Raw genomic sequence first — 27,134 nt, 5'->3', positions numbered from 1 at the left:
AAAAGAGGACTCATGCCAGCAGAAATCATAGTCCCCATGTGTGTCATACACTCCCGTGCAAAGCTCCGTGGTTGGTACACTGGGTGCTTGTTGGGCAATGGCATGGAGAAGGCTGGTTTCCTTGGAACATTTTCTGTTCATTGTACTGTTCCTTCCCAACATTTCACAAACCACCACAAAGACGACAACAAAAAGGGGGGGAAAAAACCTTCTTAAAATGAATTGTGTGTCTTTTCCCTCACTATCCCAACAGCCTTGGCAACCTCATAGGAGCCAGGCAGAGCTGGTCTCTGCTGGATATTACTCTTTGCACAATTTTATGATGATTTGGGGGAGTTTGCATGATTGAATGGTGAAAGCACAAGGAGGGAAATCAGAACTCTCAGCCTTCATTCCTGGTTCTGCCATCAAGATCCTGTTTGTATTGGGATGACACATATAAACTCTTTTGGTTGACCCATCGGCATGAACCTTGTTTTATGTATTTGCTACTACTGATATTTCTAGGGCTAGCTGAGGCTCAAATCAAAACAATAGCAAAATGCCCCAATTTATCTGCAAAACAAATTAAAAACCTATGGCCTCTCTGCTCTGATTCAAAGCCTAATAAAGACAATGCAAAGACATCTGTTGACTCCAGTATACTTCAGATTACAGTGCAGGCTCTTCATCAGATGGAAAAGACAAGGAAGACTGCTAGAACTCAAGGAAGGGATAGGAGAACTACGATATATGTTAATGAGAAGTAATAACACCCTCAAGGGATGCTGGAAGCAAGACTTCTGCCAAGTCTTGTCTAGAATACACAAGCTAGGGATCCAGCTTTTGCAGCTTCTTGGCTCATCCTAGGAAGAAAACAGCTTCCTCTCTTAACCTCTTAATAAGAGCTCTATATTTGTAATTTGCAGTACTTTTTATACCTGAAAGAACAACTCAGTTCTGCTTTCATGTCAAAATTCCCAGTGATTTCATTGAGAGCACAGCATGGCTCACATCCTCTTATTCTCTGCTGTTGGGCCTCTTTCACGTCTTTCCACGCCGTGAGGCTTTACTGGTCCTCTCCCCACTCATGCTCATTCTTGGTCTCTTTGATACAGGTAGCAGTTGTTAATTCCGTCTGAAGATCATATTTGTTTCTGTAGCAAACAAAACAGAAAAAGAGGAAATTGATTCAAACACTCTTTCTGCATCCATTCAAGACATCTCCTTATAGTGGCAATGTGTTCTCTCCTTGCTTTTCATCATAAGCCTTACAATCAAGTTCAGCTGTTCTGAGATGGGGCTGATGGAGGAGAATGGGGAAGCTGGACAGTCCTAGCTGCCAAACTTGCAGAAGTAGTCTGTAAATGTAGCGTCCATGACCATCCCAAAGCACAAATAAAGCACAAATAAAAAAAGGAAGAAAAGAATGAAACAAAAATGTCTTACTGTTTTTGAAAATGAAATCTCATTATTTCACTACGTAGCACTGCTATTTCAGCATTGTGGTTTTCAAAACACTACTAACTTTGTGGTCCTTCTTTAAGTACCTACTTCCCTGGGGTTGGTACCTACAACTGCCCTCTCTGCCTTTCAAAATCTCTTTTTTAAATTAACAAAGTGGTTCCAAAAAAGTGGCAGGCTACACATAAAACCTGGAAAATTTATCTAAGAACAGATTTTTCCTACGTTATTTCGAAGTCTATCAAAATAAAAACTGCAAAGATGCATAACCATGATCCCCTAATAACCATGTCATCTCTAGTCCACCAGCTATCATGGTGGAAAATGAGGGAGGTGCAAATTGAAGAATATGAACACTGATTATATAAGGAGATGCTTTGGGTTGTAATCAGAGATGGCTTTCTTCTAAAAATATCTCAAATTTGATTCACTAGCAGCATTGACAAAAAAAAAAATAATTTGGTTCATAAGGAAAGGGTTTGATTCAAATATTTAATTTTGCTTTAAGGGTTTCTAAAAATATAATTAAGCATTAAACTACAATGGAAACTCTGAATCCCAAAGATAAAGTGTTTCACTAGAAAATGATAAAATTGCATAATTTGTTTGGAATTTCAGGGTGATATAACTAAAGCAGTCAGTTGAAACTGGTTCTAGTTCATAAAGCATTTCAATTTTCCTAGTTTTGGACATTTTGGATAAGACTATCCAATGATAAATAATGGGAGGATGTTACCGTGAAGAATGTTACCGCTGTCAGAATCAGGATTTTGGTATTACCGAATATGTCTAAAATGGCAGTTTACTGGACTATTTTATCAATGATATTTACAGACCTCTCAGCTGACAGGCGGAGTGGGTACAGCGAGGAGTAAGTCATGGTCCACTTTTAGTATATTATTAGCTATGGCAAAGTTACATCTCAACAAATCTGTAAACTATCCTTGACAGAAAAATGCGATGCACATTTGTGATGCCTCAGAAATAAAGCATAATAACATTGGTTCTTTTCCCTCAAGATTTTCTTTAGGCCTGTCCTCAAAATGAATCCTAGGCAGGTAATGTATTGTTTATACACATGACAGTTAAGCGGCATATTTAATACAGTTGCAGTTCATACTTTAAATTAAAACGAAACATCAATCCAACAATTTTTGGCAAATAAAAGGCAGCAATGGAGTGTCAAGAATTCAAGGAGACTCCAACCTAATTTAAATGGTGTTGCTCTCAAAAGCTGGCAGCAAGGAGTGCATCTTTTAAAAATGTTTCTATTAGAAGCTGATGTTTATGACTGCTCACAGCTTGGCAAGAAAAACACTTTTCTAAACATTTACATTTCACATTCTTTAGGACAGTTGAAAAATGTTGGCTTGCAGTTCTCCACACTGCAGAGAGGTTGAGGAATGTTATAGTAGAACGTTAACAGTCATGTACTTTTCTTGTTCTTTGATTTACTGTGTTGTAGTTTTTATACTAGTTGTGTTCTTCGTGTTGTCTGTCCTAATTTAAGTTTCAGTCAAACCACATGAGCCTAGGTTTATTTTTCTAGCTAACAAAAACAAAGTCCATTTATTAATAATACTTTGTACTAATGTTATAGTCACCATTTGGAGACTTTCCTATTTGAATATATTCACTAGATACTGTTGCAAAACTCCTCAGCAGAGTCAGAAAATGAGCATTTTCTCAAGAAATGCAGTCCGTGAAGGAGGGGCTGTCGCTGTTCTGTTTGTCTGCCCAAACAATGCGGCTGTGTTCTGGTTTGCCTACGACTCTGATTGCAATGTACAGACATCAGCAACAAAAATAATAATAATAATAATGATAATAATATAATGTAGAACCCCTGGTCAGTCCCTTTGGCTCCGAGGTAACTACTTCCATGAGTAACTGCCACGTCTGAGTAAGACATTTGTGTTCTGGCTGCGGTGTGTCACACAGCACGGGCCCCAGTGCACAGCTCTGGTGAGCTCTCACAAATACTGCCATTAAAGCCAGCTGCACTGACTACTTGTACCTGCCTACTCGCTCCTTTGCACACAGATCTCCCAATCTGACCCAGCCTAATAGCATCAAGAGGAAAAAAAAATAATTAGCATTGGCTTTATTCTTCACCGACAGCACTGTTTTCAAAGCGATGTTTTGAAAGTACAATTAAATTGCAGATTAGAGGTGCATGAATGCATTCAACGTGTTCCCCATCCCACAAATCACTTAAGGATATGTATGAATCTTACTGACAGAGTTAAATGAATCTCTGAATTAGGACTAATGCATGGGATACGATGGAGTCCTAAACATTGCCAGAAGGTCACTGAAAGTTGATGGCACCTAGGAACTACAGGACTGAATAAATACAAGAATGTATCCACGGGAATTATCTTCTGTATGCAAATCATCTCACTGCAGTGTTGCAATCAGTGGGAGTCCCCAGACTGGACCGCTCCTGTGGGTAAGCTCACTCATGGTCTGAGGATCTGCAGAATCAGGCTTGGTGGTATGTGCTGGATGCCTGTGCACTATCATTTTAATTCAGTTTGCTAAGGTGTGTACTATCTCTGCTAAGGTACACGTAAGCCACAATCACAGTGGCAGCGAGTCAGCTGCTTCAGGTCTGGGCCATTTTGCTGTCAGCTGAAGACACGAGGCTGATGGAAGTGGCCTATTCTACGGCACTGGGATAAGGAATAAAATTTACTGTATTCTTTGCTGGTAGTAGTAGCAGAGAACTCAAGGCAAGGGAATTTTATAAATTGTGAATACAAATTGTAGGTGTGAAGTCTTAATTGCTGTTCATAATTAGGCAACAATACACAAACTGTACACATATAATGCCCTTCACAAGAGGAATGCAGGTAACCTATAAGAAAGTTTAATAAAGTCTCACCAAAACATGACGTTGCGACTTATACAGAGACACCCTGAAGCAGCCATAAACTACCTTGTCTGGGGCATGGCAAAAAGCCTGGGCCTTATGGCTACTGGCCCCGTGAGGTCAGGCGTGCACTACACTCTGGCAGCTCCCTGTGCTCTGAGTTAGCTGAGGGCTTATGTTCTTCAGGGAGGTGCTTTTATTCACCAGGATAAAAGCTGGGTCTTGCTGGCTTACATCAAACTTTTTTGGGAATATTTGCAAACTCATGGAAACAAAAGACAATGACTCTTGACAAAACTTCTTAGTGTAATTCTGTGCAAGAACACTCTCATTCCAGAATAAAAATGACCACACAAAGACTGACTCAAAACTAACTCCCTGCCAGCCTTTAGAAACTGAAAGTCCCATTTTAAAGTTGAAGGCACTTACAAAAGCCCCAGATTTTTATTTAGCTTGTTGTTTCCGGTGTGTACATCCCCCAGAGCAAGCACCCAGAACCCAAATAGTCAGGGGAATCTTGAGGTACCCAGTGACAGTTGCCTCACTTCACGACAAGCACGAAAAAGCAAGTAAGGTCAACTGAACCTCGAAGCGCTCAATCACTCATTTCAAGGCAGACATTAAAAATGAAGTATATTTGAAGGGTTTTGAAAATTTTAGCCTAAGTGGCTGGGACAGAGGATGAAGCTGATGAATTCCTGTTCTCACAGACAAGTCCCCTCAGAGCAACTTGTTACCAATAACTCATTCATCTGCATATAGACTAGCATATACAGGTCTCTATAGGAAATCTGTAACACATCACAAATCATAACTTAATAGAATCTGCATATAACCAGTGTCTTGAATAACACTAATAACTCTGTATAAAGAAATAAAGGGAGCAGCTCAGAGTGGGTGGGAAGCAGTAGCCAGCAGGCTGGCTAGGAGGAAGAAAGAAATAATAAGGCACCTGGTTCCCAGGAAGGGCCATCAGGTGTACTTATAGAGGTCACACACCTTCTGGTCAATTTGGTCTAAACCCAGAGGAACCACTGGCAAAACATCCATTGCTGCTGGCTTTGGTAAAAGCCAATTAGAGAAGCATTTATATTATAAAACCTAATTTCTAGGAAGTAAAAGTGTGGAGAACTTCAAAGAGTTGCCCAAAGAAGAATGGAGCATGGTGTATGTTCAGGACTGAGACTAATGGATCTCAGTGCCCGAGCGTGTGGGTATTCCTCGAGATTCTAGGGACAACAGCCTAAAACACTGGCCTCAGGTTGTAAAATTTAAGCCATAATTTAAATAATATTTACTTGCTTATTTCACATTTTACTTGCTTACTTCCTCCCAGTGTAGTATCTAAATGTTCAATTTTAATTGTTTCTAAATAAGCACTTGCTTTACCATAAGGTTTGTCTGATGTTGGGGGTAAGGTAGATGAAAACAAAGCTGTGGTGTTACTATTCCATGGAGATCATAGATTGACCTGAAGAAGCACGTGTGGGTACCCCTGGGAACCTGTACCTCTGCACATCTTCATGAGGCTCTGCAAGAGGGAGTATTTTCTGCCAGGCTGCAAAGAACCAGTGCAGGAGCTGGGACTGCCAAGTGCCAAGTTTACAAAGGCGGTCCCTTTAGCAGACAGAACCCTTTCTGAGGCACAGAGAGACTCCCCATTGCTTCTCTAAGCCACGGTGCTGTACAATGAGTAGACCAAAGCCATACCACGGGTTAGTGACAAAGCTGAAAAGAATCCAGATTGCCAGCTCCCTGTCCTAAATACCACATGTAGTCCTGCCTTCTCCTCTAGGATAAAAGCATAAGGAAAAATATTCTAAAAGCTTTCAAGAAGCAGTGTGGATTTTGCTGTTAAAAGGAGGAAACATTATCAAAGGATTATAAAATTCCACAAAGTAACACAACTGTTACTATTGCAAAACTCTGGGGTTCTCTTCTGTGGTATAGAGTTATTCAGCAGCTCAGATTCATAGCAGTATTTCTTTGTCCTCCACAGTCATAAATTCTTTTTCCTGTTATGGATAAGTTCAGTAAGCTCAACTCTTTTGGCTTTAGTGAGAGCCAGACCTTGCCTAAAATTTAACATTTTTATTGTCCTTTCCTTAGAACATTTATGCTGTGTTTATCAGGTTCATTTCTTTTTTCATTAGAAGTTAATCACAATGCCATTAGCACTGCTTTAATGTCATGAGAATCACACTCTGTAGGGTGCATCCTATGACTGCCTGAAAAATCTCTCCCTGTGGATGTTTTGTCTCTGTGAAATAGTCTGGTTCCAACTATTCATCTTTGCCAAGAAGAACAATGTTACCAATTATTCCTACAGTGGAAAATAAATCAGAACAATCATTTGTTTTCTTGCAGTTGGTTGTACATATCCTTCATCAGTAGAAATTTAGCTATGAATTAGAAAAATTTCCTTTCACCTTCCCAGCCGCTCCAGTTTGTGCAGGATTCATGGTATGCCTATGCATCGGATGAGTTATTTTACCTGGGAGGTAGGAATTGTTCCAAGTTCATACCTGCTCAAGATGTAATTCAGTTTTATGAAGGAGACTGGCATAATGCCTATCTACAAAAAATCTCCAGCATTATTACGTAGAGCATAGAAGAGCTAACAGTGACCCAGTAAAAGAAATCAAGCATTTTAAGGTGGTTTTGCAGCGAAAAAAGATCTGTCATTAGTGAAAAGAATGAGGTGAAATTACTATAAGAGCATTTTTGATCATGCAATGAAGGAAACGTAGAACACAACTCCAGGGCACAGAGGCATCTGTGAGTACTGCCTTGGGGAGAAGGTACTACAGATACTTCTTCAGATCAGGGCATATCAAAATTCAGTGCCTGAGCTCAGAAACCCAAACATTCATAATAAAAATACAAGCAGTTCATGTTCATGTATTGGGACGCGAGTAGCTTTAGGACTTGGCTCTCATATTCTGCTTAAACACGCAATGCATAAGAATAATTCAGATGTGCCATTACCTCGAAGGTATCGGAAATATGAGCAGATGCACGCTCAGGTTATACAAACAGTTACCCTTCTGTGCTCACAGTTGTGAAAATCTGGTCCGAGAGATTTTTTGGATTTATTTTCGCTTTGCAGATGAATCGCAGAGGTGTTGTCCGAGGTGCTGAGTCCTCCTCAGGTCACTCTGAAGCTGAAGGAAGCTGCAGGTGCTCCATGCCACTGAAAATCACGTCATTGGCTTAATCATCAACAAAGTCTTATTACCAAGACTTGCAGCTGGCATCCAATGAAATCTGAGATAGCAGTTGGAGTCCTAAGCAACTGGTAATACCAGTTTTTCTAGAAAATTAATAAATGCAAATGTTAACTGTTCTAAATTCACTTAATAAACAAGTCACCTGGAAAGATTTGTGGTTTTCATTAATACAGAGAATATAAATAGAAAAGGAAATGGAAGACCCGATACTTGATGTCCAATAAACCCCATAATGTGGCCAAGCTTTTGCAGGGCTCTCTGGGTATGCAATGAGATAATTAGCAACATGTCATTGTAGCCTTTCAATCACTATGAAGTACATTTAAATGCTTTCTAAGTGTGCAGCCCACCAGTGACTAACGAAGCAACTGCAGCTGATAGGCTGGATCCTACACTAAATGAGGCAGAGCAAAGATAAACAGTGCTAAACTGCACGGTGGGCATAAGAGGCTGGGAAGCTCCATGGAAGCAATTCTGTTCTCAGCTAGAGAAAGAGACTGGCAAGGGATGAACATTGCCAAGTGCCTCATTAACATAGAGGCAGTGTGTCTTGACACATGTCGAGTGTCCATTCACACTCATTGGTTTTGAGGTTAAGTGAGCAGAGGAACTTGAGATTCATCCCCATTCAGTGTAAGAAACTGTGTGTCGCACTGAGTCTTGGTACTGTTTCCATTTTTGCCTTATTCCCAGCACAATAGCTTGCTGTCCTCTCATAGGCAGACCAAACCCCATGCAAAAGTTTTGTGTGACTGCTCAGTGCTGAAAGAACTATGCTCCTCCTGAAGTCCTGGCTCTAGGAGACAAATGTGGATCCCCCTGGAAATCTGCCCAGATCTAAATGTGAGAGTGGAAATGGGCGTTATTGCCTGCGCTCTCTGTTTGTGTTCAAACTCTCCCTTGCCTGCACTTTCCGGATTTTTCCTATTGAAACGTGTGTGATTATAAATTTAGAAGATCTATCAAATAATTAGGTATCAGCTTGATAATGAATTATGGATTGAAAACAAGTCTCATAGGCTGAGAAACTTTGAAAAATCATGCACTTGCCTCCAAAGAAAAAGGAAAAAGAAAAAGGACATATAAGGAGAATAAAACTACTGTACCATAGGTATAATGTCTTAGCAAAACTAACTCAAAGGCTAGATTGCATTCTGAATCTGGACCATGAATAAGATCTGCCCAGCTTCTGCAGTGGCCGAGACATGTGCCACCTTCTACATTCCTCACCAGTCTCTCAGGGAGCAGCTGTAATGTGCAACCACAGTTCCCAGCCGTGAAGCCATCATGTGCTACCTGCCAAGCCTGGCAGAGTCCAAGCGATGACACCGCTTCGCACTACTGTGTGGACTGCAGTAAAAATTACCCAGCTGACCTCCATAAAAATTAGTCGAGTGGCCCTGCTCGAAGCATCCTGCGTCTTCCTGGAGTTATGCATTGGAAAGGACTCTTTGAGTCATCCCCCTAATTTGCACATCCCTTTGCATCTTGGCATTAAGAGTCAAGAGCCATCGGAGCCAGCTAGAAAAGCCTCATGTTTGTACTCTCCCATGCAAATACCTCTTCTCCCTATATATTAGTTACTGTGTGTGGGTTTTCTCTCTCACTCTCTCTTGCCATATGTGTGGGAGTTGATGGCATCAACTTTATGAAATCTCAACACATGCCAAGAACAGCTGGAGAAGTTGAAACAAGTTCTGGGTGAGGTGAGTTTCATGGGCAGGGACTGAAATTAGCAAAGGTACCGTGGCTGCTTGCCATCCTGGGAGTCTCACATGGATCATGTGGGCTTTGCTTGCTCCAAGAGCAGATTCCTGATGGAAAAAAGGATTTGATTTAGATAATGACGATGGCAGAGATAGCTGAATTAGAAGAATCTGTTCACCAGGAGAGACCATCTCTGCACCTCTTCCGTGACTGGTTCATTATGTAAATAAAAAATTTCATCATGAGTCTGTAGTAATTAATATCTTTAGCCAGCATGTAGCACTCTTCATCTTCAAAACGCTTTACTAACATTAATAATTAATCACCACAACACTCTGGGAAGGTTATCATCTTAATCAATTGGTAAACTGAGGCACAAAGATTTAAAGTATCACAACCTGCCAGTGGCAGTACTCTTGTGTTTCACCCTGGTGCTCAGTGTGTTACAGTGCGTGGCCAAGCCACCTGATATGCTTTATGATAAGAAGGAACAAACCAAGAGGGCATTCCAGGATGAATGAAATAAAACTCCCTCCAGACTGCACACAGAGCAGAACCTGTTAATCACTGGCTGCTTCCTACAGGTCTCTGTGTTCCCAAATCCAGGACGTCTGTCCTCCCCTTGAAACGTCTACACGATTCTGCTTATCTTTCTGCACGTTCCCTTCAGCAGTTCAACAGTATTCCTGGTGTGACAGATACACTCTGGCCTCAGCCTTAGCTATGACTCAGGTATTTACATCTTATTTTCTGGATAATTTTAGAATATAGAGAACAAATTATATGTCTGATGAATTTTAGTGTTATAAATTGCTTAGTAACTAGCATTTGCTTTTGAAGCACTTTACACATCTATCTCAGAAGAATTTCCAGCTTTTGCCTCCATCTCTTACACTGGAACATTTGAGTCTGGTTCAAAGTTTGGTCTTAAGTTGTTAATTTTCTATAATCAGGTCTTGTTTAGGCTAGTAAACGCAGCTTTTACCTTATCAATTTCTGCCATTAATTCCACCTGGAATCTCCAGTAGGTCATACATTATTGCTGGGGGAGAACTGTAAAAGAAGTGACCTCCCTGCCCAACTCAGAAAACAAAACTTCAGCACAGCCTACTAAATACTGAAATATGCACAGTACATCTGAAAGAAAAGTTTGCTTGTCTTGAGGCTGCATAAGAGGGATCTGTGAAATGTGGCAGGCTCTCATTAAAAACAATTAACCTAATCAAAAATCCCTTTTCTCTTATTTCTGCTTAGTCAGGTGAATATTAAATACTAGATTTTCCAGGGGCACAGAGAAGAAGAGGAAATCAGCATCTATGTTTTCATTCAAACATGCGTATGAAGGAGCAAGTACAGATTCGCCTTCGTACACCTAAAGTATGCATGTAATTAGTATGACTGCACAGGGAGTCATGAGACTTGTATACACGACTGGCCACCTGCATGTCGTTTGGGCGGTTGTCTTAACAGTGACAATGCCTGTGCATGCAGCCCTAGCATTTAGACATACGGAAACACACATTTTTCTGGCAAAGCAGACTTGTGAGGGCTTCTGTTCTCCCAACCCCACGCTCCCCAAGACTTCTGGTACCTGTTAGGACAATACTTCTCATTGAACATGTAGATTTTTGTACCTATTTGGTTTAGAGTAAACTGGTTGCTTATGATGTCTTAACTCCTAGCATCACCACCACGAGCACAATTCTCTCCTCAGCACTCCCAAACCTCTTTTGTGTTTTCCAGAAGTGGAGGAGGCAAAGAAAAACCCTAGTTCCTTTGAGGTGGGAGCTCACCCCAAGAGGGAGGAGAGGGAAGCTGACCTCCTGTGCATTTCTGATCATATTTATTTTTAAAGGCACTTAGCCATAGGTCTCAGCCTATGGCTCTGCTTCCTGCAGGCACACCCTGCTTGTGGCTGTGAAGGTACTCACTAAGCACTAGTAACACCCAGCATTTATATAGCGCTTTTCATCTTCAAAGCACTTCCCGAACATCGTTTAATTAATGAATCCTCACAGCCCTCTGTGAGGTATGCACAGTTATTACCCCCACATTTTACAAGTGAGGAAAACTGAGGCAGCGATTAGCTGAGGCAACACTGTGGGAATCGGGATTAGAGCTCAGGAGAACTCAGGAGTGCCTGGACCCCCATCCCACGCAACGATTGCCAGGCTGCCTCGTTGGGAAATGCACGTGGTACCTCAGTTCAGCACAGTATCTTGAGCTCGATCAAGTGCTGACCCTTTGGTGCGTCAGCAACACTTTTTCCTTCTAGGTCCACACAGGTTTTCTGTGTGGAGATCTTGAAAAATTTTCTTTCTCTTCTTTTAGTATCAGTTCCAGATCCTGCCATCACCCAGGCAGGAGATCCAAAGAAAGACACCGGGCTTGAGGTTCCAGAGGAGGACGGCTTCTATTACCTACAGCGCTACCTAACACATTCAGCTTTAGTGCCTTCATGACGTTTTTAACATGACACAGAAGGGGGACTTTCACCCAGAGATCTCAGAGCGCCCTATGGACAAAGGACAGTGTTGCAATCCCAAATCACAGTATGGCTCTGTGCAGACTGTCAGGCCCACTCAGGCTTGGCCTCGGTTGAAGATCTGATGATTCACGACCCTCAGCCCACATTCATGAAAGTTCAGTGAGTTTCACTCACATCCTCCTCAGTAACTGCGGGTTCCTCCCCCGAGAAGCCCCAGGGTATCCCGGTTTCCAGCTGACATGTGGAGGACAGGAGCAGACTTCCTGGTCACAATGGTAGCTGGTAGGGTGAGAGAGGGCACAAAGGATGGGGGTTAAACCTGGATGGTTCAACCTTGTCAAACTTGAACATCCGAGAGAACCTGCAGGGCTTGGTTCCTTTCCAGCCCTCCAGGGCTCTCACAGCCCTAATTATTATTGTTGTTGTTGTTATTATAACAAAACATTCATATACTGCCATAAAACACAAACTAGATAATACACGTTCCTTGCCTGAAGAGCTCAGGCTTTAAACAGGCTGGACATTCTAAACTGGATCCCTCAGGAGAGACAGAGAAGGCCCAACCCTTTTACTGCAATTTCCCCTCTCAATTCCTTTCAAGTGGGGCTGGACACTGTGAAAGGAGTTGGGACGTGGCAATAGCAGCTGACGGGGCAGCATCAGAGATACAGCACAGCAGCTGTGGGACAAAGACTTGTGGCTGGCAGTCACACTTACAAGGCAGGGGACCGCGGGGAATGGCATTTCGTTGTGGGTGCGCTTCTCAAATCAGCTCCAGCTCAAAGCTGGTACCTACCACTTGGAAAGCAATGTCCAGCCCACTGTTCCTGGTGGGGCAGCAGCTCCCAGCTCCTGCCGAGTTCTCACAGGCCCTATCAGGGAACTGCCGTCAGTCAGTTGATCAGCAATGCTGCCTGTGTCTGAGCCAGGCAGTGCGGTACCACCTGCAGAAATGCAGCAGGAGCTGCTCCATCCTGCTCCTGTACAAGACAACCACCCCACAGGCGTTCTTTCAAATGCACCGTTCTACCAAACTGTGGTAGTGGAATTGTAATACTCAAAAGAAAACAGGAGCATGGTAGTGTGTAGTGTGCTGATGCCTTTGCAGAGCTGACTGCTGGGAAGCACTGGGGACTCTGTGGTTTGTAAATGCTCTTCTGACTGAGACTGATGCCTTCTCTTGCATGTGAGGTCTTTTCTGTTCCCTCCTGACAGTGCTTCCCAGTCTAATCTGAAATGCCATGAGATACCAAGCCAATGGAGAAGTGGAAAATGTTGCAATTCCTAAGCTGCACTTTGAAATGAAATAGTAATACTTGTAATTAATAATAATCTTTAATGAAAAAAAAATCCCTTCTTATTCCAATATAGACACTGTAGGTAGTACTAGGGCGTCAGGCAGCTTATTCAGCCTCTGGACAGACTCGCCCACAAGGCCTAGCATCAACATGCCCTGCGTACACCTAGCATCATTTTGAACAACTGCAACTAAACAAGACAAAGACAAGGAGCACTTTAGGGCCTTTGTGTGTCTAAGCACAAGAGAGGGATCCCTGGCCAGTTTTTGCCTACTGAAGGCTCTGAGCCAGAAACTGTCCCTGCATCTATATTCATAACTCATAGAACAAACCAAAACAAACCCCCAACAAAATACATTTACAATGAAGGAAACATTTCTCAGAAATGTTCCTGTTTTCGTTCCCCCAGGTGCTCTGTGTTCCAATGTTCTAATGTTCTCTGACCATTTGGTCACCAAGACATTAAGCAGACACTGCTGAAGTTTTTGGATGCTTAATCTGACCTATTTTAGACCTGGCACAAACCCAAGAAAATACTAAGAATGGGGCACACGTAATATATTGTTAAGGAATATAATGTTAATGTTCTGATTATTACTGAACTCCGAAGCAAGTCTCATCACAGAACCTACAAGGCAGTGCGGAAAACCTCGCTGGACACCAAGCGTGAAGGTTCACATCACCCACTGCCCACCCCTGAACCACCGCTGCTACTTCTTCCATTTCTTCTCTCCAGGCTCTTAGTCTAGCCCCCCGCCAGGCTCTACTCCCTCCCTTGGGGATTTTGTTCATACACACAGATATGTTGATGACTCAAGTCTTAATTTTTCCCCAATAGATCTGCCTCTTTCTGGCCAGTCCCTCCCAGCCAGCCATATTCTCCCTGACTGCTCTCTGGCTAACCAGCTGAACTCCCCGCCTTTTTCGCCATGCCCTCCCTTCTCTACCCCTGCCAACATTCTCTGCCTATTTCTTGGCTGTCAACAAAGGAGCCCTTTTTCTTAACTGCCTCTTTGTAGCACAACCCCAACAGCTACTTACTGTTAATCATGACAACACTTTCTGTGCAGCGGGCATCTGTTTACAGCCCTGACGCACACTGTGTTGCTTTTCAACAGAACGGTGCAGCATTTATTTTTTTCCCATCTGCAGAAGGTGATCCAGACAAAATGGCTAATTTCTAACTTAGCTCCTCATGGTTTGTGCTTCCTGACATAGCAATAGTTGTCAATCAAGCAGAGCTTAATCTTAATTCAGGCATTAACTTGAACACAATTAATTCTTGGCAGCAGACGTAGAATGCTACGAGCCCCATCTCTCCTGATGGCGATAAGGCTGACTGTCAGGACAGGCTTTGCATTCACTCCTTGACTTTAGCAAGAGTTAGATCAAGCCCATACAGACTAATAAAACAAATTACATTGTTGGCATTAGCAAATGCAACTCTAAAAGAGTCAATTGATTTCTGTCTCACTATGCCAACCAGGACCTTGCCTCCACTTACAGAGGTGGCTGTGATTTTCCTATTAGTTTTCAGGATAACAATTCAAATTACAACTGTGTGAGAATAAATAGCACAAATTTGAGGATATGGCCTAGCCCTAAGGGAAAGTGTTTGACAGGCTGCAGTGTTAACGTTACCCCTGTGGCCAGACACATGACAGACAGTCACAAATGTGACCTGCTGCCATCTGGGTCAGCATGATACCGCACTGCCTTCCTCTGCCTTGTTTCTGCTGCCTCACTGCACTTTCCATGTGGCATTTGCAGTCTTGTTTTATTTCATTCCACTTATGGAGCTGACTTGTGTGGCTCAAATGAAACCTTGTTAACTTTGCTGGGATTCATGGTGATTCAGGTTGTGAGATGAGATGGCCCAGAACAGACTGTCACCAGTTCAATTCTGATCCAGGTTATCTTCATCTTGAGGATAAGGAGCCATCTGGGCCATCTGTCTTGCACCACTTGCAAGTCTGACACTCGCTGTCCCACTCCCCGTCCCTCATTTTTCTGGCTATCTATTTTTCTGTTATTACTCTTATCAAGAGAAGAGCTTAACCAACCTGGCATACCAGCCTGATGTACTTAGCAGATTGCGCTGTGACTCAGTACAGAACTCTTCCTATGTTTTCACATATAAAAACAGTCAGTGGACAAGAAGGCAGTGAAAAGAGCATGCATCATGGAAATTGCAAAACCTTAAGGAGTCAAGAGATTGGAAGGTCCCTCACAAAACAGGCCCTCATTCCCCACCAAAATGCCCTATTCCTTTTTTGATTTGAACAGTCTTAAGTTCGCAAAACATCTGAGATTCATTAGGTTATGCACAGGAATACCCATACGATTAAACATGTATTCTATTAGCAATATTCTGGCAGCCATCCTGAAGGGTCTTTAGGAGTTATCCATTCACAAAGCCATGTATTTGACGACCAGTGTAAATTACACCACTAATTAAACCGGGGCAAATATTTTGAAAGTGATCTGTAGGCAGAAACACATTCATATTAACCATCCAGTGAAGAGTATCATACACAGATATATCTGACTCGGGATGAAATGACAAAAACCACCCCGGTGCTAAAACTATGATATTTAAGACTGATTGTTATATTTCACCAGAATTACAACTTCAGGTAGAATTTTTGGTCAAAAGGCCATCTCTTCCCATGGAAAACCAGGAAGAATTTTGCTCTGCCTTATGTTGAACAAAATCTTTACCTAAAATTTCATATGATATGTTCTGCAAACACGCCTCGAGTTTGCACTGTTTTATAGTGCTTTTATGGAAACCCTGGGAGCTAAGGTGGTTGGTGCATTGTATACGGCATTGTGTAAGGTGTTGCCTACTTATAGTTTGCATATTACTACAAATATCTTATTCAACTGACTAAAAAAAACACCACCATGCATAGAGTCTTAATGATAAGAAAGCTTTAGAATGTACACAGAGAAAAATGTCTAGTTATGATTTTACTGCAAATAGTCTTGATGACATTTATTCTAAATAGCTCTGTCTTGCTAAGATTGATATGGATAAAACCCTCACATTCAGTTTCTGAATTAATTTTTACAAGGTCCAAATGTAGCATACACTTGCAATGAAACTGTCAAGTTCTTGGCTTATAGTAAGTAAAATTCTGCAAGTTGCAGTATGGCTGTTTCAGTCACTTCACTTCTGCCGATACAACTGAAGTAAAAATTAACTTATGAGAAAACTGTTAGGATTAGTCAGGTTTTCCTTTGGTGAAGTTATGCAGGATTGGCCTCAAAAGTTGACTTGTTTGTAAAATTCCAAATATATGCAAATAAGTAATTTATCTTTTTCAAGAAAATAATTCAGTTATGAATATTTACATGATCATAAAGACGTCTGGAAGACAGTTAATCCTCAAAAATAGTCTCTATACTTAACACATCATATATTATTTCAATGTATGAACTAGATGTATGCAATACATCGTATTAAATATCTCCTCTGAATAAAGAAATACCAAAGGATATCCTATACTCATTTAATTAAAAAATATCTTCCATATCTCTCAAAAAAATCAGTCTCTAAGAGTTACTTTCATAGTTCTTCCATGCTGAAGTAGTATCACAAAATAACTTTCTATGCTTAAACATGGGTTAACACTCATTGTTTCAACATGTTGAACCTGTCCTTGGTCTGCAATGCTTCACAAGGCTTCACTAGCTCTCTTCCCTCTTCTGCTTGAGCCCATGACCCGAGATCAGGCACACAAAGGGCTTCCCAGTGTTTATAGATGAAGAATTTAGTTGGGGGTGGTTGCATCCCAGGTCTCAGTGGAATGGGTTGAGTCCTATCCCACACCACAAGATGACGGGGGCAAGCTCCACATTGTACTGTGTGACAGGCACAGGCCTCGGGCACAGCGCTGCAGACAGGGACAATCACACGCTTCTTGCCCTGCACAATGCTGCAGGCTTTCTCCAGCTCCCCGTATCTGGCATGTTGGACCACAGAATTGGAGAGACCCTGAAGTGCTGGGGTTTGTGGTCCAGTCCAAGAGTGTGGAAAAAACTCCCCGGGAACTAAGAATTCTCACAATTCTCACTACGGTCCATTCTCTTCCACTTTGATGTTGCTGTCTCTTACATGAAAGTTGTTATGTATTGCATGTATATTAAAAACAAATAAACATGAAACAGGACACTCCACTGCTCACAGTTTTCTGTGTTAAAAGGGAAGGAGAACAACACCCTACAACACATTTCTCATGCAATTAAGTCTCCAATAGTTAGGGTACATCCATCAGTTCAACTAACAACTAGGAGAGATAAGCATGTTATATTTTCTGTTTTGCAACCGTTATCTCCAGCAAACCAACCATCATGAACAAATACAGTCTAACCGACTAAATTTTTCATAGGTCTACTACCCTTCCACAGAGTAATGTTTAAATGCAATATTCCAATATTATAAGATATATGTCCAAGAATGTATTCTGAAATAGCACCTGTAATGGGTTCTGTCAAGGGCTTGACATGACCAGTGGTAATTGTCCCCCTGAACTGGGCTCAAGGTGAAAGTGCTGGGACAACTGTACTTGTCTTCCATCTGTTGAGGAACAAGCTCCATTGTATTAAGTATCACAGAACTTTCACTGCCTCCTTAAGAAGCGAATTGTGGAGTAGCATGAGGAACTAGAGTGTTGAGATCTCATGTACTGTATTTGCACCTGGGAATCACTAGGTGTATGTTCATAAATAGCTAATGTGGCAGAGCAAGCAGCCCAACGTGGTCTTACTTTTACTACTGAATTGCTCTGAGATCTTGTTCATCTTTCAGTATCTCATTTGGTCCTTCTATAGCTTGGGGAATAAGACTTATCAGCTCCACTGAGGCACTGAGGTCTGTAACAATAACTATGAACTGTTTGATAAGAGATGCTAGTGAAAGACAAAGGTGTATTATTGCAAAATTTTGTGGGTTGGCAACTTAGCTAGTGGCACTGTATTGCATCCAGAGCCCATTTGGCTCCTCGCAATGAAATGAGAGTGGGGGGAGAGGAAATCAGGTCAGAGTTTTTGGCAGACCTATTCAAGGTAAGCATAATCCAGCTGATTCATTATGTGCTGCAATCCTTGCTGGCAAAGACTCTGAAGTAAAGTAGCCTCCAGCCCTATTGCAACTCAGCCTCTGTGTGTGGGTGTTGATGCTGCGCATTAGGGAAGGGTGTCACTGGTGGATAAACTTAAGGGGGTGAGGGCTGGATAAAGGACGCAAAGGACTTCACACTGCACAAAGTGTGCAATAGCACCTCAGTTTTCCCTACGGAGCAGCCCCCTCTAAAAATTTTGTTCCTACTTCCTACAAGGAGGAAACCTTTGAGAAGACCCTTCTGATGACTAACGCAATCTCTGTTTCATGAATCATTGGCATTGGGATGTCCTTGTGGCATAATCAGAGCTCTGGTTATTATACTCATTGATGATAAAACAAGTAAATCTTAATAAGTTGTGGGAAAGGAGACAATAGGGCCCTCTGCCAGGTCTCATTTACCTTGACAACACGCCTACAGCCCAAGCACAAAGATCGCTATTGTTTATCCTCCGTATCTGTGAAGGGGCCAGACAGTTCTTCTCATTTCACTCAATCTGATGGTACTCTTTATCTCTGCCTTAGCATTTCTAAGGTACCTACCATGGTGGTATCTAAGCATCTCAGCTTTAGTCCAAGGTTAAATTTATGGTAAATAAACCACTTGGACAGCCTTTGAAGGTGAGAAACTGATATATAGTTAAATAGTGGTAAATTATTAAATTTACATAGTGCCTCTTCTTTGACTAAAAGGACAAGCAAAGACTTTGTTGTTCATATTGTAAACAAATCCTCTGTGTATGAATCAGACATCAAGTAACTGGGTCTGTTACCTCACTAATGCAGCTAAGCCAATCTACCATGCCAGTAACACATGCCCAGCATGAACTCAGCTTCTGTCCCGGCTGGACTGTATTTACACTAGGGACTCTTGTCAGCCTAGCTGTTTTGGTCAGGGTTACAACCCCTCACACTACTGACCAGAAGAGCTACAGCAGTAGGATTATATAGAAAAGAAAACAGATAGGAGAAAAATGGACCCATTCCACCCGGCAATCTTGTCCCCTGTGGGTACTCACTGTCAGAGCTGCTGGCCTCATTGCAGCTCCTGCCCTTCTGTTGCTGGCTATTCTTGCAAAGCCAAAAACCAGCTGTGAATAGACCAGGAGAGCTTTCACCTGGTGCATGCCTTATCTACGGCTTTGTCACTTACAGCTGCTTCGGAATTTTCAATGAAAAGGATTTTTTAACTGAAGAAGGAGATCTCTATCAAGCTATGCTTTTGTACATATTTTTTAGGGAAGTGTTTAAGAAAGGCTTCCCAGATCCCAGCTGGATTAGGAAGAGCAGCCCCTGAGTAGTCAGCATTCCTGCAGCCAGACACCTGCTAGGGGTAGGGGAGAACCGAGATCGGCCCCTAGCACTTCCTTATCCCAAATAAGGATAAGCTGCCAGAATCACCAAGCTACTACTTGTACTGGCACGGGCGTCTTCTTTGGGTTTTGTGCAGAAAGCATGAAAAGATGTGAGTTTCAACTCGGTGTGAACACAGGAACATTCTCGAATTTCTGAGAAGTTTGTCAGGATGGCAAAACACTTCCCATTCAGATCAGGAGATAAAGGCAGATTTCAAGCAAGAAACAAAAGACAGACTCTGACATTTAGATCTCAGAGTGAGTTCCTTGGGACAGCAACAAGAGAAAAACATCTTTCTACTTGTGCTATAACTAAATCAGATCAGTTGCTGATTTATGATGCTGAGCTGGGAGAACATTAAAAATAGTGCCTTTTTTTCCTCTCCATTTTACCAGCCACAGGGAATTGCAGCTAAGTTAGGGATTGTCTACTGCTTGCCTCGTTTAAACAACTTTTTCTGTTCTCACATGTTCTCGCCCTGTTGTCTTTTTTTGCTACTGTCAGCTGGAGTGCTGCTCCGTGAGTCACCGTGCAGAAAGATGAACGACAAACCTTCCCCTTAGGACAGAGACAATGTCACCTCCGCAACACATCTGCATCTGCTGGATTCGCACCCTGAGTCTCCAGTTCACACTGCCCCCCTACAGGGACTTGATGCGAGTTTTTAATGTGATGTTTCTGCTGTTCTGCTGTACAGAGGCAAGTGAGGAGCAGGGAAGAATGACAATGTAAGGCATATACAGTAAGACCGCAGCAATAATCATATAGCAAAGGTCTCAGTTGGGCATATAGAACTGTGCTTGGGTAGGGAAGGTTGCATAATCAACCAGATGCTCTTCCATCACATGGGAACGGTCTAACGTGGGAGGAGGGCTATAGCCCTGCAATTTCCTTCCTCTTTCCCTTAAAAAGTCCATCACTAGGCCAGACTGCTTAAGGTCATTTCATAAATGAGAGGACTTTCTTCCTACCATATCCTTCTGCAAAGAATCATCTCAATCATGGTCTTTTCACATATTGAAAGCAATTATTTACTGATAGAAGACGCTCAAGAAGTAAGAGCTTAACAAAAGGTCTGAGTAAAAGGAACAAGGCTAACACGGAGACGAATGCCTATTGCTCCTGCTAGCTCACTTCTTATAGAAGCAGTATCCTGAATTCTCTTTTCACTTGCATTCAAGTAAATTAAGCAGCTCAGATAAGATTACATAGCTACAAAGCTTTAATACGTGATGGGAGAATCAGATCCATTGTGTAAGCCAGAAAAATAATTTTAGTGCTCTCCCATCGACCAAAATGACTTTTTGGCTCCTGCCTAGCTCCCTTCAGCCACAGGCAGCAAATGAACACACACAGTTTAACCCATAGAAAGCTTTCAACCCTCTGAAAGCTTCCTTACTCACTCATTACTTACACAGGATTCCCTTTGAAATCAGTCACCAAAAGTCAGTGAGTTCTACCTTAGCAAGAGATGAGTAATTAATAATGATGCTTCCCCGCCTCATCTCCTTCAATACGCTGAAGGGACAGAAGCAATTTCTATAGGAATTCCTCCCCAGGTTACTCATTTGCTACCAATCTCCAGTTTGACCTGCAGGGTGAAGAAAAGCTGCAGCTTCATCCATAACCCAGTCCATCTCCTGCCAGCTTGTGCCAGATAGACTTAGTAAATAGTTTTGTGGACATTCAGGCTGTCACTCGGTATTTTTTACCTTCTGGAAGAAAAGTAGCATGAATTTAAATATTTTGAGGACTTCATTCAGCTTTCCAAGAAGCTGCTGAGCCCTTGGAAAAATCCAGCTGTTGGCATCCCACAAAGAGCTGCATGACACTGGTCATTTTGATGCTTAACTCCAAAAGTCTCAGAATGAGAGGGGAGCTGCTTTGAAAATATGATCTCTAATTGCAAGTGTTGAATGCTGGAAATCTGGATCTGGCCTGTTTTGAAATTTGGACTATCAGTACTTAACTACACCTGTCAGCTGGGCAAGAACTGCAGAGCATTAGCAACAGGGCTTTTCTGGTCAAAGTAAAAAAATGTCCTGACTAAGCCAGAGTAAAAGACCAGCAAAGAACAGGTGGACCCTGAAAAACACCATGAGCTAGTGAAACCATGCAAACAGCTTAAATAACACTCCCAGAGCATATAGCAAAGATCAGAACAGATCTAGGTTGTTTCTGCTAATGAAGGATGCAGTCTTCAGCAGGGAACTCACATGTAATGGGGTCATTTAGAGTGTGATGTTGTTTGCTCCACAGGGACAGATGAGCGTATCATGAAGTTCAAAACTCATCACTGCTTTCCAGGGAAAAGGTCAATGTCTGAACAGGCAATGGGGATGGAATTCAATTCTCACTTCTGAGGAAAGCTAGGATAGAGGCATATCCTACAGAAAGGTTAGCTTGTTGTGCCCACAGATCGAGACATCATTCCTGAAGTCTCCTCATGCCAAATAAATTCACCAGACTACATAAAAATCCTGAGTTGAGTGCTTGCCAATTTGTGCATGCAGCTGTAGATACATAGTGTGCAATTGCATTCGCCACCAGGGTAATTGTGCATGCAAAATTGTGCAATAAGTATTTTGTACACATGCTCATGCTTTTAACTTTCCTTTCTTGTTTTTAAAAAATCAGGCACTCTTTGAACACATACTTAGGTAAAATAGTTAAAATTATTAAACATTATTTTGACTTGCTTTAATTATAAAGTCACACGTGAACTGCAATACTGTGCGCTTAAATGACATAACAGAGAGACACACCACACCACTGCTATGTCATTAGCATCTGTTTGTACAGTTTTTAAATTTGCCTGCAGAAAGATGGATTCCTTAGACTGAAGCTAATTTGTTACATGTTGTCTGGAATCTAAAGTGAATTAAACACTGGTCGTATTTACTATGCAGTCCTTGGCAATTAACTTGCTATTTTTGAGGATTCTTTTAATTTTATAGTTACAGAAACCAAGGAAGAAACCCTTCTGACAGAGAAATCACAGCTATTTCGCAAAAAGCCCAAAACCATATGGATCTACACTCAGATAAAATACAGTACAATACAGCCAGATTCAACAGATCAAATGAAGTTCCATGATTAATTTCTCAAATAGAAAATTCCCAGCTCCAATAAGAAATTGCAAGACCGGACAGGGATATCATTACATGGCAAACCTGGAGTCTCAACATATGTTCCATAATCTGATGCTATGAGCTAAACAGTAAAATTGTGTAAGCTCGGTTACCTGCACTGGCCCTAAATGATACCACCGCTAAAAGCAAACGTCGTCAGGAAACAATATCCCGTGGCACTGCATCTGAGAACAGAAGCCAGCACTGAGTACCCACAACAAGGCAGCGTCATCATACAAGAGCAACCAACGCCATGAAATGCAACACTGCTGAGCATAGCACCTATTAGATGTGGCCAGGACGTAATAACTGGATACTGCAGTATACAGCATAGTGCAGATAATAATCAGTATTATTTCATAAATACACATACATCTATATACACATACATCTATATACACACACAGAGTACTGTCTGAAGGGAAGAACAGTTTTGCTAGGCACAGAGACGTGTTTTTCTTTGAAAATGAAATGTTGTAATATAAGACTCTTAGAGATGTTAAAACAGCCAGATACCTTAATGGGGAAATGTCAACAACAAGAGGGGGAAATAAATTTAAGCATCCCAGTTAGGCATCTATCAGTTCTATCACTAAGATGGGCTAGGTGAATTACAGGCCTGTTTAAAATCATAACTTCAAATACCCCTATCAACTCCCTTCAGAGCTCAATCACTGTAACGACTGTGCCCAAGGAGTCTGAGATCTTTCCATACACACATCCTGTTTGTCACAGACTAGATTAAGAGGCACTCTGGCCAAATGGCTGCTTGTCTGATGCTAGGGGGCTCCCAGTTGCTTTCAGCTCTTGGGCTGCTACTGGACCTCTATGTTTAAGCCAATATAATCGAATAAAATGATCATAAGTGATGCAGAAAAGATACAGCTTTATCTCGACATCTGAGGTATAACTGTATCCAAAGGCCATGTTGCATTTAAAGCAGATTAAAGAATCCCAGTGCAGCTGGAATCAAAACTGACACCTTCCACCCACCTTCCACTTTTGCAAAGAGTTTGATGTAAATGCAGGTAAGGTTTCAACAAAGCAAGTGAGGCAAAACCTCACTGCTGCATTAGAGAACTGCAGTTATCCTGCTCCAATCAGTAGCTCAGATTTGCATAAGCTTTTGACTTGGCATTATTATTTTGCTACTGGCCTGTAGAAAATGAAACAGCATTCCCTGTTATGGAAAAGCCCCATCCACAGATGGGCAAGCACCTACATAAACGCAGGAAGCACATATACACAAAACCAGCTTCCTGCATACTCACATGTACAACACACAACTTCCACCTAACACTGACTTACGAAGTGTCACACATAAATGTACAGATACACCCATATTTATTCAGCGTGTACGCACACAAACGTATGCATCACACATGTTTATGCACGCACCTGTATAAACACTTGCATGCAAGCTTAGGCATGCAGCGTTCTCAGAAACGTACATGGGTGCTCACACATATGTGCTTACATGGATACGGGTACACACCCATCACTTGCTCAAGGCAGCCCCATCAGCCTATGGCAGAGCCAAAAAAAAAAAAAAAGATTACAAGAGCAGGAGTTGTCTCCCACAGCTGAAATGACAAGGCCTGTCCTGCAGTCCTTCCCTTCAGAGAGGGTGGGTATCTCCTGTAGGCAGTCACGCTCAGTTAGACACATATGTGAGCACAGGCTTGAGCCCAGACAAACACAGAGTCTCACTTATCCCATTATGTACTTTACGGTGGTAACATGTACATGCCCTGCCGCCACTCCTCCCTTCCCCTAATCCTTTATTTGCACACAGCTCTTCATATCAATCTGTTTCGTTTTCCAAATAATGCATATTCACTTTTGTTTACAGCTGGGACACGGGGCTGCTTTGAGTCAGTCCCTGTAACAGTCTTGGCAAAGCCAGTCCTGTCTTGTTTGTTTGTTTTTGCAGTGACTGAGTGTGTAAGGAATATGGAGGGTGTAGGCGGCTCTACATGTCCCTTCACCTCTTTGTGGGTTTTGACGCATTCCTTTCATAAACACTCTCTCTCAAATGCAGGGGACAGGATGCTTTGTTTATACAACCACTGCTTTTTGCTGAGGCTCAGACCAGCCCAAGCCATCTCTCTCCTGGAGGCTGTTTTGAGGGGGCCCATGTTTCTAAGTTACCTGTGACATGGGCACAGCTTGGAGAGCTTCTGGAAAAGGACCTAACTTCAGTCAGAGATAACTTCAGAAAGACCTACTTTAAGCTGGAATGTGATAATTTAGCACCTAATTTTCTCAAACTTTCTCTTCACCTCAGCAGGCCCTGAGTCTCAGCGAATGCTTTAGGAAATGAAGGCTTCCCAGAACCAGCTCTGACTCCGATGATTCTCACGACCAGCAGTTTCTGTGAAATCATGCTGCTCTGACTGGTGGGAGTCTATCCAAGCTGTAAGGAGCAAGAAGTAAGAATAAGGAAGGATGTGTTACACACAGAATACTGCATTAATTAAATAGGCTTTATCTAAGCAAAGAAGTTGAAATGCTTCAGCTAATCCCTGCAATGATATCGCTTTTCCTCTTCTCTTCTTTTCATCCTCCAAGACATGGATATAATCCCACCCCTTGCCCTGAAAGAGCTGGTTCTGATACCATTAGCTGTATGAGTAATTTTAGTATCACCATTTCACTTTGCATTTTCACACCTATACAACCATCTCTACATAATGACTCTTATCCAAACCAATAAACATTGCTGAATTAGAGCAGGTGCTCCGCAAAGACCAGGCCTAAATTAACTTGCCTGGTTGTTACACTGATGGTAAATTACACTGATAAAGGCACCTTTACACGAGTGTAATGAGAGTTATCCTTGCTTTAGTGTATAAATTTTAAATTAAAGTGATACAAATAACCCCTTTTTTAATTCCTTTCCTCCCTCTTTATGTCTTCTAGGTGTTCCTCTAGCTAAAGTAGTGGGCTGAATGAGCAAAACCAATCACAGTAAATAGGAAGACCAAGGTGCCAGAGCAAGGTGCCACCCCATTGTGTCACCCACAGCAGGCGGTTCTCTTATTTGCTCTTGTTATAGACCTATATGATATAAAAAGCATATATCGGTATTCTTATGCACACATGATCATAACACAGCATTTGCTAGCATTCAGTAATTTATCATGAATGTTTCATCATACTGAGTGGGAAGAAAAAAACATGAAATAGTTCTAGGGATGCTTCTAGTACCACACTGCTAGGAAGATCTGTTTCCCATAGCTAAATTATAGACACAAAATAACCACTAACTTAACCACTTGAAGGGAAGTGAGTACACAGCTAGCCAGGCCAAGGAGATGGCACCAGTAACACAGGTTGAGCGCTGCCTGTCAAACACAGCAACAGACAACAAGACAATTTTCATAGGTTTCAGTGATTGCAAAACTTAAGTCTATCCAGCATAGACTCAGGGCATTTCTGCAAACAGCCTGTGGAGGTTTTGATTTAAAAAAAAAAAGAGAGAGAAATGGGAAAACAATTATGCAATTAAAGGAACAGCAAGACAAAACAAAAGGCCAAAATTCTAGAAAGACACATAAATTTAAAGCTAAAAGTTAACCTTTTAATTTCAATACGCTTTTATGTCCATTCTGGGATTATATACATCATACACCCCTAGAACGCCTATACTCTTGTTCCTGCAGAGCTTATCAACTTCTCAAAGGTGCATCATCTCCATTTGCAGTCAGAGAGAAAAAGGAAAAGGTGGCGGTAAGCCGTTGGAGCCATTCTGGTTGTGCTCAGCCCGTGTGGCTTGCTTAGCTGCTATGGAAGTATAGCAACCTCATGTCTGCTGTCCAAATAAATATGAGGACCACTTAATGTTCATCATCAGATGAGTTCAGCTCATAGACTTCATCTAAGAAGAAAAAGCACCAATTCTCTGTGTGCACAATTCTTCTTTACTGGGAACGGCAGACAAACTCCGTGAGAAGTGATTTCCACTGTGTACTCATACTGTGACTGTGACACTGGCAAAGTTGAAAGCAGCGGCACCACAATGATGTGAAGTGCAGCATCTTCGAATCTCTGCGCCAGACCAATCTTTAATGTTTAAGATGTCTCCTTCTAATTTCAACAGCATATTTTACTGAAATAACTACTGAAATATGGATAACATACTAAGAAGTCCCTCAGCCAGAAAAAAAAAAGTAAAAATCAGTCTTTCCAGGTAGGAGAGAGACAGGTGGGTTAAAGTCCTTCAGACGGTGTGATTGCTGCTTTCGCAATAACAGATTTTCCTAGTGAGGTCTGCTAAACCCCTAGACCAGTTAAGGAAATTTTCCCGTTTATTACTTTTCCTGAATAAAAACTTCCCAGGTCTTTACACACTTAAGACCTATTCCCACTTCCTTTATTCACACCTTAAGTGCAGCAGGATTATGTACACGACCCCACTGAGTCACATTTGGACTTGGCCTCTTTTGTTATCAGGAGTTCCCTACCAGTTGCAAGAAAAG

At 41.9% G+C, this 27,134-nt stretch overlaps 1 long non-coding RNA gene across 4 annotated transcripts in view; it reads right to left on the bottom strand.

The window, feature by feature from the left end:
* The window catches only part of LOC141750512 (uncharacterized), a 172,066-nt gene that overhangs the window by 24,671 nt on the left and 120,261 nt on the right, over positions 1–27,134 (bottom strand). For 3 of the 4 annotated variants that reach the window (XR_012589684.1, XR_012589685.1, XR_012589687.1), the window contains one exon: positions 921–1,136. This is a non-coding gene — a long non-coding RNA (uncharacterized LOC141750512). Of the gene's footprint in view, positions 1–920; positions 1,137–7,306; positions 7,542–27,134 lie in introns of those variants that run through there. The other variant, XR_012589686.1, reaches the window with a different exon arrangement.

This window comes from Larus michahellis, chromosome 12 (assembly GCF_964199755.1).
Source record: "Larus michahellis chromosome 12, bLarMic1.1, whole genome shotgun sequence".
Classification (NCBI taxonomy): Eukaryota; Metazoa; Chordata; class Aves; order Charadriiformes; family Laridae; genus Larus; species Larus michahellis.
Note: the sequence above shows the minus strand (reverse complement) of the source record. Positions and strands in the feature narration are given on the sequence as shown.